At 46.9% G+C, this 15,717-nt stretch overlaps 1 protein-coding gene across 3 annotated transcripts in view; it reads right to left on the bottom strand.

Annotated features, from left to right (window-relative positions):
* mypn (myopalladin) overlaps positions 1–15,717 on the bottom strand; it is a 451,051-nt gene that overhangs the window by 395,993 nt on the left and 39,341 nt on the right. The window lies entirely within an intron of this gene.

Here is a 15,717-nt window from a genome sequence, read left to right on the forward strand (position 1 = left end):
ATTTTGATCCAACAACAGTGAAGGATGCCGATATATTTCCAAGTCAGGATGGTGAGTGACTTGGAGGGAAACTTCCAGGTGGTGGTGTTCCCATGTATCTGTTGCCCTTGTTCTTCCAGATGGTAGTGGTTGTGGTTTTGGAAGGTGCTGTCGAAGGAGCCTTGGTGAATTTCTGCAGTGCATCTTGTATTTGGTACACGCTGCTGGTACTGTGCATCGGTGGTGGAGGGAGTGAATGTTTGTGGATGTGGTGCCAATCAAGCAGTCTGCTTTGACCTGGACAGTGTTAAGCTTCTTGACTGTTGTGGGAGCTGCACTCATCCAGACAAGTGGGGAGTATTCCATCACACTCCTGACTTGTGCCTTGTAGATGGTGGACAGGTTTTAGAGAGTCAGGACTTTCACTGTTCTTGGCAACATTCACCCTTGCCTTACAATATGCCCTAAATAAGTTACTTGTGTTTTTGTGAACTCACTCTTGGCAAGGTTTATTACTAGACCCGCCAACTGTAATTGATTAAGGCTTTCAATTGTTTTACATGGTCTTTCCACGTGTTGCTGTAAATCAATACATCATCAAAGCAAACCACACAGTCACATTAGTGACTACTTAACTCATTAGTCTTTGGAAAGTGGTTGAAGCATTTTTTAGTCCGAATGGCATTACTCGGCATTGGTATAGCCCATTTGGCGTGAAAAAAGCCGATATCTCCTTAGCTCGCGAAGATAAAGGTACTTGCCAGTATCCTTTCAGCAAATCTATCTTAGTAGGGAATGTAGCACTGCCAACCCTGTCAATACAATTTTCTAAACGAGGGGTTGGGTAGGAATCTGTTTTTGTTACTACATTAACCTTTCTATAATCTATGCAGAATCTGGTTGACCCATCAGGTTTGGGCACTAACACTACTGGAGAGCTCCAACTGCTTTCACTAGGTTCAATTAAGTGAATTTCTAACATATATTGAATTTCTGCTGTCATTTGAGCTTGTTTCTCAGGACTTAAATGATAAGAATATTGCTTTATAGATGAAGATTCCCCCATTTTTTGTCCCTACAGAGTCCTTAAAATACTGTAAGTAACCTTACTAGATGCTCTCATTGTCCTCCCTCGAAATATGAAAATATGGGGCGGAATTTTCTGTGCCTACTGGCATTGAGCGTGTTCAGTAGCATGAGAGGACAATATGGCGAGAAGGCCAAAAATTAGTTTCATGATGTCATGAAACCAGTTTGCAATCACCCACTCAGCTCGTCAATGGCGGGCCGCATTTCCCACCGTCGGATGTCGGGAACCTCATTGTAATACATCTGCATATCATTATAAGGACAGCCGACTGGAATCATCCCCCCAACCACTGGATCGTCCAACCATGTCGACGTGATTGCAGACTGAAGTGTTTCACAACAGCATATATAAGGTCTGCACTTGGCGGGCTGCACTTTGAAGGGAACTCAGAGGTGAGTGCATAATAACATTACGCAGCACTTGTGAGGCCGCCTGTTGGACTTCAAGCTTAAAGCACATGGTTGGGGGCAAGGGCTGCCCTGAGGTTGAGATGACTTGGGGCTGGGGGCAGGAACTGCTCTGCGGTTGAGGCAATTTGGGGGTGGGGGAAAGAATTACCCTGCGGTTGAGGTTCATTGACGGGGTGGGGCAAGGGCTGCCCTGCATTTGAAGGGAAGTTACAAGCACGTGCGGGGTGGAGGGAGGGAAGTAGCCACGCATTAGTGACCATTCCTCTGCAGCTGAGACAGCTCAGGTGCAGCCACATTGACATGCTTGGAGTCTGGTCTCCAGCTTATCTGCCCACTCAGGCAAAGGAGAGGCATGAAAGTGCCACCAATTGTTCCACCCCTTGGTCACAGATTGCAAACTAACGAGCATTTTAGTGGACTGCAGAACAATTGGGCCAGTGGGCACTTTGTACAATCTCCCTGCTAAAGCCAGCCATGGAGTAGTCACTGGTGGAGGTGCTCACAGCCCCTTGCAATGTCATCATCCCGGTTTGGAACAGTCTCCCCCATGGTTCAAGTTAACAATGCAGCCTCGCAGTGTGGGTTAGAAGAATGACTGCACCTGAGCTGACAGCATGCAGTCCAGCAGGCAAGGCTGCTGCCAATCAGTCAGGCGGAGTGGGACGGAAGTGGTTGGGGTTTCGGGCAGCCATGCAGCACACTAATCTCTGTCCATCCAAGTGGTGGCCAGCACTCTCCGCGATGCATTAAGGGGCCTTCATAATTAACAGGGAGAGGTTCTTAGTATAACCAAGCTAACCTATGCATCTCTCTCTTTCATCCTGTAGGAGGAGTACATCAGGAGCATAGGGCCTGGTGATCTAGCTGTATGCCTCGTGGCATACAGAGAGCGGAGACGATAGAGAAGAGAGCGATGGAGGCGCCAGGCTGCGCAGAGGGAGGAGCAGCACCCTCAGGAAGAACTGGCGGCTTGGGCTCCCACACACGCCACTGAAGAGCCACAGCAAACCTTCGTTGTTGGCGGCCAGCTAGTCCCAAGGTCTATGGACGCCACCTATCATTCCTGCAGATGACCAAAAACAAGTGTCACCAAAGACTGTGCATGTCTAAGGAACTGGTCAGTCACATCTGTCATATTGCTACATCTTGGTGCTCCCCAGACATCCACAGCAGAGGTGGAGACTGCTACGCCCTGTCAGTAATGACCTTGGCAGTGTCCTCTGGAGGGCTGAGATTTGGAGTCCTACTGTGTGGCAGCTAGTGGCACCCTCCTTGGTCCGTGTGTCTGGAACTGCTAAGGTCACAGGAAGAGAGGATTCGGATGGGCTGGACACTCCCAGAGTCACCTGGATGGATGCCACCCCCCCCCACCACCCCCCGGTGTACACCTGCTGATCCTCCTCCCTATGGGTGCCCGAGGGCCCTTGGCTGACTCCTTGAAGAGAAAGGGAAGCTGAAGTGAGATTTAGCAGCGGCGGTTGGGGGGGAACGTAATTCTGCGAGTTGCATTTTCAATGCGTATTCATGACATGTTAGTACATGCAGATGGGTTTCCCTGTCATGGGTCAGCGGGAAATCCAACTTGCACTCAGCCTGCATGAAAGTGGTGAGGGGAAAATTCCGACTTGTTTTCCTGCCGGCAAGATTCAGACTTTGGGCTACTCTCCGAATTTTCCGATCCTGCCTGCTACAAAACCAGCCGTTGGCAGGACCAAAAATTCCACCCATAGAAATAGTAGGAAGCCATTCAATCAGATGATAGGCGATCTGTATTTTACTCCATTAATTCACCTGAGTTCCATATTAATTAACACACTTGCCTATCAAAAATCTATCAATCTCAGTTTTGAAATTTTCAATTGATTTTGGAGAAAGTTCCAGATTTCAACTACTCTTTGTGTGAAGAAGTATTTCATTACATCACCCCTTACAGCCTAACTCTAATTTTAAAATTGTACTCCCTTTTTCTAGGCTCCCCAACCAGAAGAATTTGTTTCTCTCTATCTACTCTATCAAATCTTTCAATCATCTTAAACACATCAATTAGTGTTAATTTAATTAGTTTAATCTTTGATACTTAAAGGAATACAAGTCTAGTTTATACAATTTAATTTTCCCTTGTATATTTTGTCCCTTTGCAGGTCTAATTCATTTTCTATAACTTTTATTGAAGTTATACACCATAGGAAATTGCATTTTCAGATTACATTTAAGAAAGATACAAAGAACGACAGAGGTACAGAGCAAAGTGATTTTAATATCTTTATATTATTGTCAGTTTGACTCAGAATAGCACATTTGCCTTTAATCTGAAGTTATAGATTCAAGTTCCACATAACTTAGACTGATAAATCAGTGCAGTACTTAAGGAGCGCAATAATACAAAAAGGTACTGCTTTTCTGCATTTGTACCATTCTTTGAACGACACATTAACCCAGGCCCCATTACCCAGGTTAGCATGTTTTCATCACACTTGTCCCTCCACCCCTTCCCAGTTCTGGCACTCATCTGCTTTTCACTGATCGAGCTGGTACTTCTCACCCGCCAACTACCCCCCCCCCACCCCCCCACCCCCTCCGCAACCCCCCAACACCCCCAGTTCAACAGGTACTCCTCTCCCCTCTTCCTAATTCACTCAGGTACTCCTCTTCCCTCTCTCCAGTTCACTCAGGCACTCCTCTCTTCGCTCTCCTGTTTACATTGATACTCTGTTCCTCCCTCTCCAGTACACGTTGATACCCTTCTTGTCCCCTTAAGTTCAAGTTGGTACTTTGCTCCTCCATCCTCAGTTCAGACAGGTACTTCTTGCCTTTCTTCCCTGTTGCAATGAAATTCTTCTGCCCTTCCCCATTTACTTTGGTATTCTTCTCCCATCCCTCCCCTGTTGACTCTGGCCCTCCTCTTTACCCTCCTTCATTCATCCTGGAGCTTTTCTTAGGGGCAAAGGAGCAGGCAGTCGGCCATCTGGCCCCTTGAGCCTTCACCATTATTTAACTAGACCATGGCTGATCTTCGACCTCAACACCGTCTTCCTACACTATCCCCATATCCCTTGATATCATTGGCATCTAGAAATCCATTCACCTCTGCTTTGAACATTCCTATGACTGAGCCTCCACAGCCCTCTGGGGTAGAGAATTCCAAAGATTCACCACTCTCTGCCTGAAGAAACTCCTCCTCATCTCGGTCCTAAATGGCCTACCTCTTATTCTGAGACTATGTCCCCTGGTTCTAGACCCCTCAACCCAGAGGAAACATCCTTCCTCCATCTACCCTGTGAAGCCCTATAAGAATTTTGTATGCTTCAATGAGGTCACCCCTCATTCTTTTAAACTCTAGAGAATATGGGCTGAATCACCTCAATTGCCCACTCCTCCCCTGTGGATTCTGGCACACATCTCCTTCAATTGTTGAATAGCTCCAGAAGTAGCAGTGATGGATAAAGCTGGGATAAAGCTATAGAGCCAGGAGCAGCAGTGTAGAAGAGAGCCAGGAGCAGCAGTGAGAATAGAGCGAGGAATAACCCAGAGTCAGAGTCGGAAGTAGCAGTGAAGAATCAAGCAAGGAGGAGCAGAGAATAAAGCCAAGAGGAGCAATGCAGAATAGATCCCAGATAAACAATGTAGAATAGAGAAAGGAGGAATAGAGTAGAACAGAACCCAGAGGAATAGCAAAGAATAGAGCCAGGAGTAACACCAAGGAATAGAGCCAGGTGGAGCAGTAAGGGATATAGCCAGGAGTAATCCTGAAGGATAGAGCCAGGACTAACAGAAAAGGAATAGAGCCAGGAGTAACAGTGAGGGATAGAGCCAGGAGTAACAGCAAGGAAAAGAGCCAGGAGTAACAGCAAAGAATAGAGCCAGGAGTAGCAGTGAAATATACAGCATGGACAAGCAGTGAAAAATAGCACTGAGGGATAGAAATCTATTTGCCACAGTTTTGTATATTCACTTACTCTATTAATATCTTTGTAATGTTATGCTTTCATCTACATTGTTTACAATGCCACCTATCACCTTAAATTTGGATATGTGGTTCTCTATTCCATCACCTAAGTTATTAATAAATACATTGAATAGCTGAGGCTCCAACACATAGCTCTGTGTGGAACCAGTCGTCACATTCTGTCAATTTCCATTATCCCTACACTGTGTCCTGAAGTTCAACCAATTTCTGAATTAGATCAATAATTTTGCCTTCAATTCTATGAGCTTCAGTTTCATCTAACATTCTCTTATGAGGAACTTTATCAAATGCCTTGTGAAAGTTTATATAAATAATCCATAGACATCCTTCTTCCACTTCCACTTAGTCACTTCTTAGAAAAATTCAATCAGGTTTAACAGGCAATCCTACCCCTCACAAATCCATGCTGTCTCTGATCTGCTGAAATTTTTCAAGGTGCTCAGTCAGTTTATGCTTAGTTATAGACTCTAGAAATTTCCCATCAACAGATATCAGGGCCAGAATTTTCCGTTTGGCCCGACTGACTCGGCGGCAGGCTGGCGGGCGATTGCCGCTGGCGAAACGGGCCGCACCGCCATTTTCCACGGGTGGGCCAATTAAGGCCGGCCAACGGGTAAGCGACTCCCTTGGAGAATGGAAAAATAGTCGCAGGGGCAGGCGGCCTCAGACTGCCGGTTCCAATGGGGAACCGGCAGCCTGTATAAAGAGTGGCCAGGCAGCCTGCTTGAGGCAGTGCATCATGACCACTTGTGGAGAGAGGGAGGCAGGACCGACTGGACAGCAGCATGAGCAGCAGGAGGAGGAGGGCAGTCTGCAAGAGAGGCCAGCAGGGGGCCACTGTGCCCCCCAATTTTCAGATGCATGCCTTGCTGTCCTCCTGCAGAGGTGTCTATCCGTTGGCATGTTCTGTTTCTGGAGGATGGGAGGAGGAGGGCCCCCCATGTCACCAGCCAGGCGTGGGAGGAGGTGGGTGACGCTGTAAGCGCCCATGATGATGTGCGGCGCACTGGCACCCAGTGCAGAAAAAGATTCAATGATTTGCTGCGCTCTGGACGGCTGAGTACCATGTCGGTCTTGGCCATTTGACCCAGAAGGCAGCCTTAGCCTTTGAGCCCACCCCACCATGTCTTGCTGTCGTTACTGCATAGGGCATCTGGTGCACGCTGGGTGGGCAAATGGGTACTGACCATGCTTACATCAGCCTTAGTGGTTGAGGAGAAAAAGGGTTCTCCCCACAGCATATGTTGGTCTTTGTGGCATTTGAGTAGTCTGGGGGCAACCTGCAGGGGAGGCTGCTAGACATATACTCAGAACTCCAACATATGTCATATTGATGGTAATGAAATGGTGCAAGGGGTGCCTCAAGGTGTTTTGGCCAAGTGGCATCTGCTAGCATTGGTGCCACACCGAGTTGCGCCCCCTTGTCATGGGCGCTAAGACCAAAGTGATGGATGCTGAATGTGTCCAAGGTGGCCGTTGGGAGAGGGGGTTGGGACCAGCAGTACTACCCTCTGGCAACTGATCACCTGTAGTGTGGACAGGAACCACTGGAGGCCTCAGATGGGCCACTGTGGTTGGGGTGCGGCGTGGGCGTGCAGAGTACATGAGCGAGCAGTCCCAATAAATCCTCTTCTCTGTTTTGCAGGCAAAAAGTCACCACAATGCCCAGGAGCGCCAGAGGACTGGAGGTGGGCGCGTCCTCCTCCAGCGCCTCACACCCTTTGAAGAACAGGCCATGGAGCTGGGCAGGAGGCAGGAGCCAGGAGGCCAGGGCGGCGAGGCTGGGGTCCAGCGGCCAGGTATTTGAGGTCCACAGTCCCATCCAAACCACTGATGGTTGCTGCAATCGTTAATGCTAAAACAATGCTCATTCACAGACTGAAACATTCTAACGTGTGGGTCATACAGAAGGGACCCTCGTCCCCTTGAGGAATCACATCTCCATCACCTTCCAAAGTCACCTTATCCCATTTGTGACCACTATCACCATGGTCTAACATGCCATTGGATAGCTGCTGCACAGCCAAAGAGTTATTCCATCTTAGGGGGTTTCCAGCACCCTTTCAACCAGTCCGCCCCACATTACTTTGTCCAATAGGTCCTCAGCACCTCAGTTGTGAACCTCATGGCACTCAACTTAGATAAATGCCACCACGTTACTCATCCCTGCGCCAAGGGGAAATGTTGCCTTCTGCCCACCTGGTCTATGCCCCTCCTAACGGAATGATGGCCAATAATGTGACCTCTCGATCTCCTGTGAACAACGGCAAATGTCGCAACTGTTTGCGATGTTTCCTCAGCCCCGCAACTATCCAGGCCACAGTGCATCCAGGTCAGGTACCTCTGCACTCTCCCCACTCCTATGGTACATAACATGCCATGTGGCATTCCTGAGGCCATCTGACCAGCCTGTCTGCATGTGCGTTTAATGGTTGGGGCTCCTCTTGACTCTTTTCCACCTCACCAATATTCGTCCCCTTAGGGTCTTGAAGAGTGAGCGACTTATGAGGCTGGGGGGGAAAGGGATGAAAGGTTGAACTAAATGTACGCTAACTAATGCACTGTCCTTGTTGTTAATTTCAGCTTCACCACCAGAGCGACTTGCACGTTGACACCGCAGCCCCCCCTCCACACCTGAGGGCCAACATGTGCAACATGCGGCCCATCATTTCAGCCAGCCAGGCACCAGCGCAGACTCACACACCTCGGTGGGGACTTTACCATTGGCTAGTGTTCCAGGTCACAACGGAGAGGGTGCATCACAATCGCTGGAGGAGATGGCACGGGCAGAGAGTGCTGATGGCGCCAGCAGCCGGAGGGCTGCAGGGGACCAGGCACATGCTGAGTCCGGCACTGATGACGTGCCTCTGGAGTTGTCTCCAATGCGGCTGCTGCAGGACAGGCGGCAGGAAGTGCATTTGCTTCTGGCAGGGTTGCATGAGGGAATGCTTCAGTTGCTCTCTGCGACGGAGGAGTCCAGGCAGAGTGCACATGAATATTCGGCCCTCAGGGCAGAGCTTCAGGCTTCCTCCAATGAGAGATTGGCGACTCTCATAGAGAGGGGCTTCAATCAAATGGAACATTTTATGATTGGGATACGCTGTGACCTGCAAGCCCTCACGGCAATACTGGCCACGGGTGGTCATTCCCAATGGGGGAGTTGTTGTGGACACCAAGCATCGGCACTCGGTGCCCATGCATCTGCGTTGAGCAGGGACCTCATGTCGGTGCAGCAGCTGCCTGTCGTCGCTGCGAGCTCCTCTCACGGCACTCCGGATGAGGGCAGCAGCTCCTCCTCCCCTCTGCCAGTCAACATTTCTTCCATTGAGGCTGCGACAACTGGGGAAGTGTCAATTCAGGAACTGGCCACTCCCTTCCAGGTGGAGCCATCACAGGCTCCACGGGCCAGAGGATGCCAGCCAAGGTCATGGAGGCCAAAAGGCCAGCAGAGTCAGCAGGCTGTCGCTCAGGTCACTCTGAGCGATGGGACGGCACCTAGACATAGCACCTGAAAACATAAGCATAAGGCACCTCAGGCACACCACAGGTATGTCACTGGTGATTTTGTGTTGTCCTTAGAATAGGGACCCAAATTTTTCTTATTGCAGTGGAGTGTTGTTTGCTTTTCTTTTGGACAGAATAAAGTCCATCTTTGTTACCATGGTTGAGAATCTTTTGTTTGTGGTGCATTTTTCTTTGTCACATATTTAGCATGAGTATGTGAGCGGACACTGTACAAAGCCCTTAGTTGCAGCTGAACAGGTGGAAAATGTAGCACCTAAGTGCCACGTGTGGAAGTGCCAGGCAATGCTGTTCCTGCTGATCCATGTGTGTGGAGCTAGCTGAAGGTTCTTTGGATTAAATTGTCTCGGGTGTCTCTGCCTCCTTGGTGTAATTGCGGGTCGTCGTTCTGCCCCTCATCATTGCCCTATGCTTCCTCATCCTCTGAGGCACTGCTGGATTCATCATGTGCAGCCTCATCCAGTGCATCAAGATCTTCATTGTCAATTGCATCCCCCCCTTCCAGCGCAAGATTGTGCAGAGTGCAGCATGCTACCATTATCAGAGAGACGCGATCTGGGGGGTACTAGAGTGCGCCCCTGAGCGGTCCAGGAAGCGGAAGCACATCTTGAGAAGACCGATGGCTCTCTCCATCACAGCCCTTGTGGTGGCCTGGCTCTCTTTGTACCGCTGCTCAGCTTCTGTTCTTGGACGGCGTAGTGATGTCATGAGCCACCTTCCCAGGGGATAGCCCTTGTCACCCAGCAGCCAACCATCCAGCCGAACCGGAGCACTGAAGAGCCCCAGCACCTGGGAGTGTCTGATGATGTAGGCGTCGTGGGAGCTGCCTGGGTACCTTGCACAGACTTGTAGAATCAGCATCCTGTGATCACACACTATCTGCACATTCATGGAGTGGAAGCCCTTCTGTTGACGAAGGCACCGGGCTCACCTGCTGGCGCCTTGATGGCCACATGCGTACAGTCTATAGCACCCTGGACGCGGGGGAAGCCAGCAATGGCCGCGAAGCCTCTGGCTCGCTGTGCCTGACTTGCCTGGTCGCAGCGGAAGTGGATGGAAGGTGGGTACCCGTCTGAACAGAGCGTCTGTAACCTGCTTGATACAAGTGTGGACAGCTGATTGGGAGACACCGCAAAGATCACCCACCGAGCCCTGGAAGGAGCCAGAGGCATAGAAGTGGAGGGCAACTGTGAGCTTCAGAGCTGCTGTCATGGGGTGTCCACCCACACAGTTAGGGGAGATCTCAGGGCCCATCATCTGACAGATATAGTTGACTGTCTCCCTTGAGAATCGGAGCCTCCTTCAGCACTGCACCTCAGTCATATTGAGGTAGCTGCTTTGCCACCTGTATACCCTGGAAGCAGGATACTGGCATCTTCTGCGGCCCTTTGCACCTTGGACAACCTCTTGGCCCTGCAACCTTTGTAACTGCGCCTGGCCTCCCAAAGGTGGGTCCCCTGGAGGCCTCCTCCTTATTCTATCCCTCCCTTCCTCCTCAGGGGAGCTGCCTCCAGTGGAGAGGTCAGAACCCATACCGCCAGGCTAAATGGAGGCCTCCAGAAAGCTGCGGGCCCAAGAAAGATTCCTGTCTGCACACTGGTTTCAAAGTATACAAGAAGCTCTTGGAAACCAATGTGAACTGCTAACAATCACACAGGCAACTTTTAAACACTTTCAGCAATTAAAACTTTGTGTAAAACATGAACAACCCCTCTGAGTCCACATATCCTGACATTGCATTCATTTTCTTTAAAAAATCTCCTACCCGCCTGCCCGTTGGGCCTGTGCTCTGACCCGAAGTTCGCACGGGCCCCTCAAAATCCAAGACAATTGGCAAGTTAAGGGCCTTAATGAGGCCTTCAATTAATGGCGGGTGAACTGAGCACGCCCGCCGACCGAAATATCGCGATACCGCACACTAACGTCAGCGCACGACATTTTAAGCGCTGACGTGCGGGCTCCGCCACCCGCACGTCAGCCGGAAAATTCTGGCCTAGGTTAGCTGGCTATAATCCCTTGTCTTCCTCTCTCACAGTTCTTAAATAGTAGAGGAACATATACAATTTTCAAATCTAAAGGAACAGTTCCTGAAGTGAAAGAATTTTGGAAGAAGATTATAGCTAGGGCACCTACAATGTTCCCACAGACTTCCTTTAAAATCCTGGGATTGAAACCATTTGGTCCAAGGGATTTTTCACTCTTTAGTGCTATTATTTTCTTTATTACTATTCATTTACTTGTGTTAATTTTGTTAAGCCCCTTTAGCTGATTCAATATTAGTTTCCTTGAAATGTCCGATATGCTGACCTTTGCCTTGACTGTAAATACTCATGCAAAATGACTATTTGGCATGTATGTCAATTTCTTATTTTCATTGACAATATCATACTTATCCATTTTCAAGGGGTCCACATTGCTGCTTACCACCCTTCCTTTCCTAACATATTTGTAAAAATGATTTTGTGTTGATTTTTATATCCCTTGCAGATTCTTTTCATATTTCCTTTTATCTAATCTATCTGCTTCATCACATTTTGTCATTCTTTTAATATGTCCCAGTTACAGGATCTGTGCCTTTTTTTTAGCATTTACATATGTTTTTTTCTATTAGTTTTATGTTGTCCCTCACTTCTTTTGTCATTCATGACTGTGTTTCTTTTTGTTAAATACAGCCCTTGCCTACATATCTATAAAATATACCCTTTTTCCTGATGGTTTAGTGAACTGGAGATATCTGATCACATCTGGTCAAGTGGTGAAGCATGTGCCTCTGAAAACTGATTATTCAGAGGGATGTATCTATTTACCCTGCTGACAAGCAGAGAAACATACGTGCTGGCAGGACCAATTATTCAGTCTGAATGTCAAAGTCAGATAGTGTGCAAAACTATATATTTTTATCATTTCCAATAGTGTCTAGAAATGCTGACTGACATCTCAGTTAATTGGAATTCAATTGCAATTAATGTCTTTAGATTTGAACACAATTTTACCCGTTAGAGGTATAAACTGGTTCCATATCACATGAAATTCTTCTTTTGAACACCTTTCATCACTTTACCCATTAACAGATATGCCCAGTTTACTGTGGGCAGTCTCTGGCAATTCTCAAAGAAAGGCAATATTACAGATATTTAAAAGATACAAATCATCAAGCATGATGACTTTGGGTTGTAGACATGGTTGAAGTTGTGGCTGTGGTAATGGCTAGTTTTCAGACAGGGGACTTCTCTCCGTCATCCTAGCCAATATTTATCCCTCAACCCCAAAAACAGATTATCTGGTCATTGTTGCATTGTTGCCTTTGGGACTCTGCAAACTGGCTGCAGGTGTTTCTTATAGTATAACAGTGACAATGCTTCACAAGTACTTAAGTGTATGGAATGTTCTGAGGTTGTGAAAAGCACTGTATAAATGCATGATTTTTCTTTTTCCTAATTCTACTGTAGGCCAATGAGATCATGGCTCATTCCACTCATGTCTCTTTTCTAGATGATATTCTTGTGAGATTATTTACTCTCTGGCCTTGTCATTTGAGAGGATTTTTCTACCTTTTCTACTTTGGTCTGGTTTTGAGTTCATTATAGCCTTTTCTAAACCCACAGAGGAATAACACCTGGGGGTAGGGGGCGGCGGGAGGGGGGGGGGGGGGGGGGGGGGGGGGGGTGTTGGTGGTTGGGGAGCACCCAATACAGGTGCACATGATCTAAAGAGCTTTGTCAAGGTACATTACGCCATGACCCTGGTACAGCATAGGAAATTTAAATTCTGTGCTGATTACTGACAGTCAAGGAGACAGGAGGGCCAAAATGCTGCTGGCTGAATATGGTTGTGCCCTGTTCGAAGAGAAGCAGGGAGTTCTCCCAGTATCTTTCTTTGACGGAAACCATAAAATTTAAAAAGGCATAAATGAATGGTCATTTATTTAATTTGTTGTTTGCAGGTGTTTATAGCGTGTGAATTGGCTGTTGTATTTGCCTACATACAATAGTGGCTAGATTTTCCACTGCACGGTCATGCTATGCACGATATCTTACCATAGGGTGGAATTGTCCCAGAATTGCACCAAGTGCAGTAGAAGGTGTGAAAAATGACGTTTTACTTGCCAGCTGCAAAGGCAGGTTTTCAAACCATATCATCCACTTCCTGCCTCATTAATTATGCAGCCACAGGAAACACATCATCTCACTGGCAGGTGGCCTCTGAATCGCCTGCCATGTTGATACCTTGCCGTTTTCTCATTCTGGGTGCCATATCTAAACTGCAGCCGCACACAGAGTTCTCAGAGCTTGCAACCCAGGACTGCTCCAATGAAGACATGGCCCTGAAGGCCAAAAAGAGTTCAGTGATCAGTTACTGGAATGCCTTTTGGAGGCCCACCATGATGTTCTCCACCCCTGCTCTGGCCACAGGAGGTCCAGCAATCTCACCACTCTGGCTTGGGAGGTGTTGGCAATGGTGGTCAGTGCTAACGCATAGAAGGGGTCGGCCATCCAGTGCAGAAAGAGGATGAATGATCTCATCTGTACCACCAGGGTAAGACAGCCATCTCATAACTCTAAACTCACACATTCACAAGCCCATCACACATTCACTGGCATCTCACTCACTGCCAGCTCAAGGGACATCAGCACTCATTCTATCACACACACCCTCACATCTCCTCTGGAGACTGCCTCCTCAGCCCTCACCATCTTGAGGCCACTTGCACAGATCAACATGTGCCCCCACACAAACCCTGGGATATCCCCCTTCCCCAGTACAGCCCTCACCCTGCAGTCTCTTGCCTGGCCTGAGGCTCCTTCTCCCACTTCTCCAAGCAAGCCATAATCTGCAGCCATTGTAAAGCCACCCCCACTTTACTTCTAGTAAGTATAGGCCTGACCGTGAGCCCCCCTAAAAGTGATGTGGCGTTGCCTACGAAGCCTGGTGCTGATGACCGCAAGTGAGGTTGGCAAACAAACCTCAAAGTCCCTGACAGCTCACCAGGGAGACATTGCTTATGTACAGTTGTGAAACACGTCAGCGTGCAATCTGCTGACGTGCCCGGATGATCCAGCATGGGGGTATGATTCCACGGAGCAGGGCTTATAATGAGATGCTAAAGTATTGAAATAAGGTTTCTGACATGCAGCGCAGGGAAATGCTGCCCGCCATTGACGGTGAACTGGACAATCGCAAACTGGTTTCATGATGGTGTAAAACCGATTTTTGGCATTCTCATCATATTGTCTGGTCACGCCACCCAAGCCCACCACCAATCGAAGCAGAAAATTCCGCCATAGTCCACGGGGAATTTACTCATAACTTCGGAAAGTATACAGTAGATTTCTGGTTCAAAGTTGTGTTCAAATTTAAACACAGTAATTGCAAATCCATTCCAATTAATTCTGACATTAGTCAGCATTTCTAGATTTTGGTAATGATAAAAAGGTATGGTTTTGCACGCCATTTAACTTTGGCATTCAGATTGCTGGTCCTGTCAGCATGTGTGTTTCTCTGCTTGTCAGCAGGCTAACTACATATATTCCTCTGAATATTCAGTTTTCAGAGGCACATATACTCCACGATTTAACCAGATGTGATCAGATATTCCCATTTCACTAAGTCACCAGGAAAAATGGTCTATATACATATATATTTGTGATCTACATATCTATGAAGAGCAAGTATATTTTGTTAAACTATCCTCCAATGCTAATTTTTTATAAAAAGCTGTGTTTTGTTAGATCTGGAGTAAGAGCAAGGGATATACAAAATGTCTAACAAAGGTGATAATATGCCAGAAAAGTTTACAGGGATGGAAAACAGGTAATTGGAATTGGGCTTTGTGGGAATTTTTCAATTATGGAAGATAAAGAGAGCCAATATGCATTGTGTTTATGCAGAACCTTTTAGAGTAAAAATGGTTGTCCAAAGCTCTTTCACTTGTTCTAGATGCAACCAAGGAGGAATTTCTACGTGTTCTTATACCTATGTGTAGAAGACTGTAGTCTAAATCTTTATACTGGGTATCCATACATAAGCACATAAAATTAAGATGTTACATTTTCTACTCCAAGTTCTGTTCAGCCAATAACAAGTTAGCAATCTCCCTGCTAATGGTTTAATGATGAAATGCCATATCAGACATTATCAATCTAAATGTGTATTCAGGGAATGCTTAAATTATGTATTATAGACAATCAATGATTTTTTTCAATGTCATACATCATGACAAGTTGAATAAAACAGAGAGTCATTCACCTTTGCCTTAAACATACACAAAGATAACATGAATATTGTGCAAGTAAGACCAACCAAACATTACTATTTTAGGTCATCTTAAGGAACAACAAACAGATGAAATGCAACAAGCACAGTTCAAGGGCAATGAATTACAAATTTCTTGGAAAAACTATGTGGAATGATGGGCTATGATCCACAAAACGCCAGTAAAAATCCAAGATTTCTACTTTATAAAATAGACTTAGTCATCCTGGAAAAATGTGTTCTGTTAATGATACCTCTTGAATCAAAGTTGTCAACATGAGTCTTGATGACACTAGCCTTGGAATATATGCAGTTGATCTATACCAAATAAGGACCTCGAAACGCTTATCACAAATGCTGCACACCAAGTAAATTTCCTGCTTTCCTGAAATTTCAGTAAATTGTTTTTGCTGATGTTATGCTCCATCACACTTGTAAATCCAGGATAAAGTTATTTCCAGATCAAAGAAAGACAAACTTATTATAATAAATAAGAA

The sequence above is a fragment of the Carcharodon carcharias genome, chromosome 17 (assembly GCF_017639515.1).
Source record: "Carcharodon carcharias isolate sCarCar2 chromosome 17, sCarCar2.pri, whole genome shotgun sequence".
NCBI lineage: Eukaryota > Metazoa > Chordata > Chondrichthyes > Lamniformes > Lamnidae > Carcharodon > Carcharodon carcharias.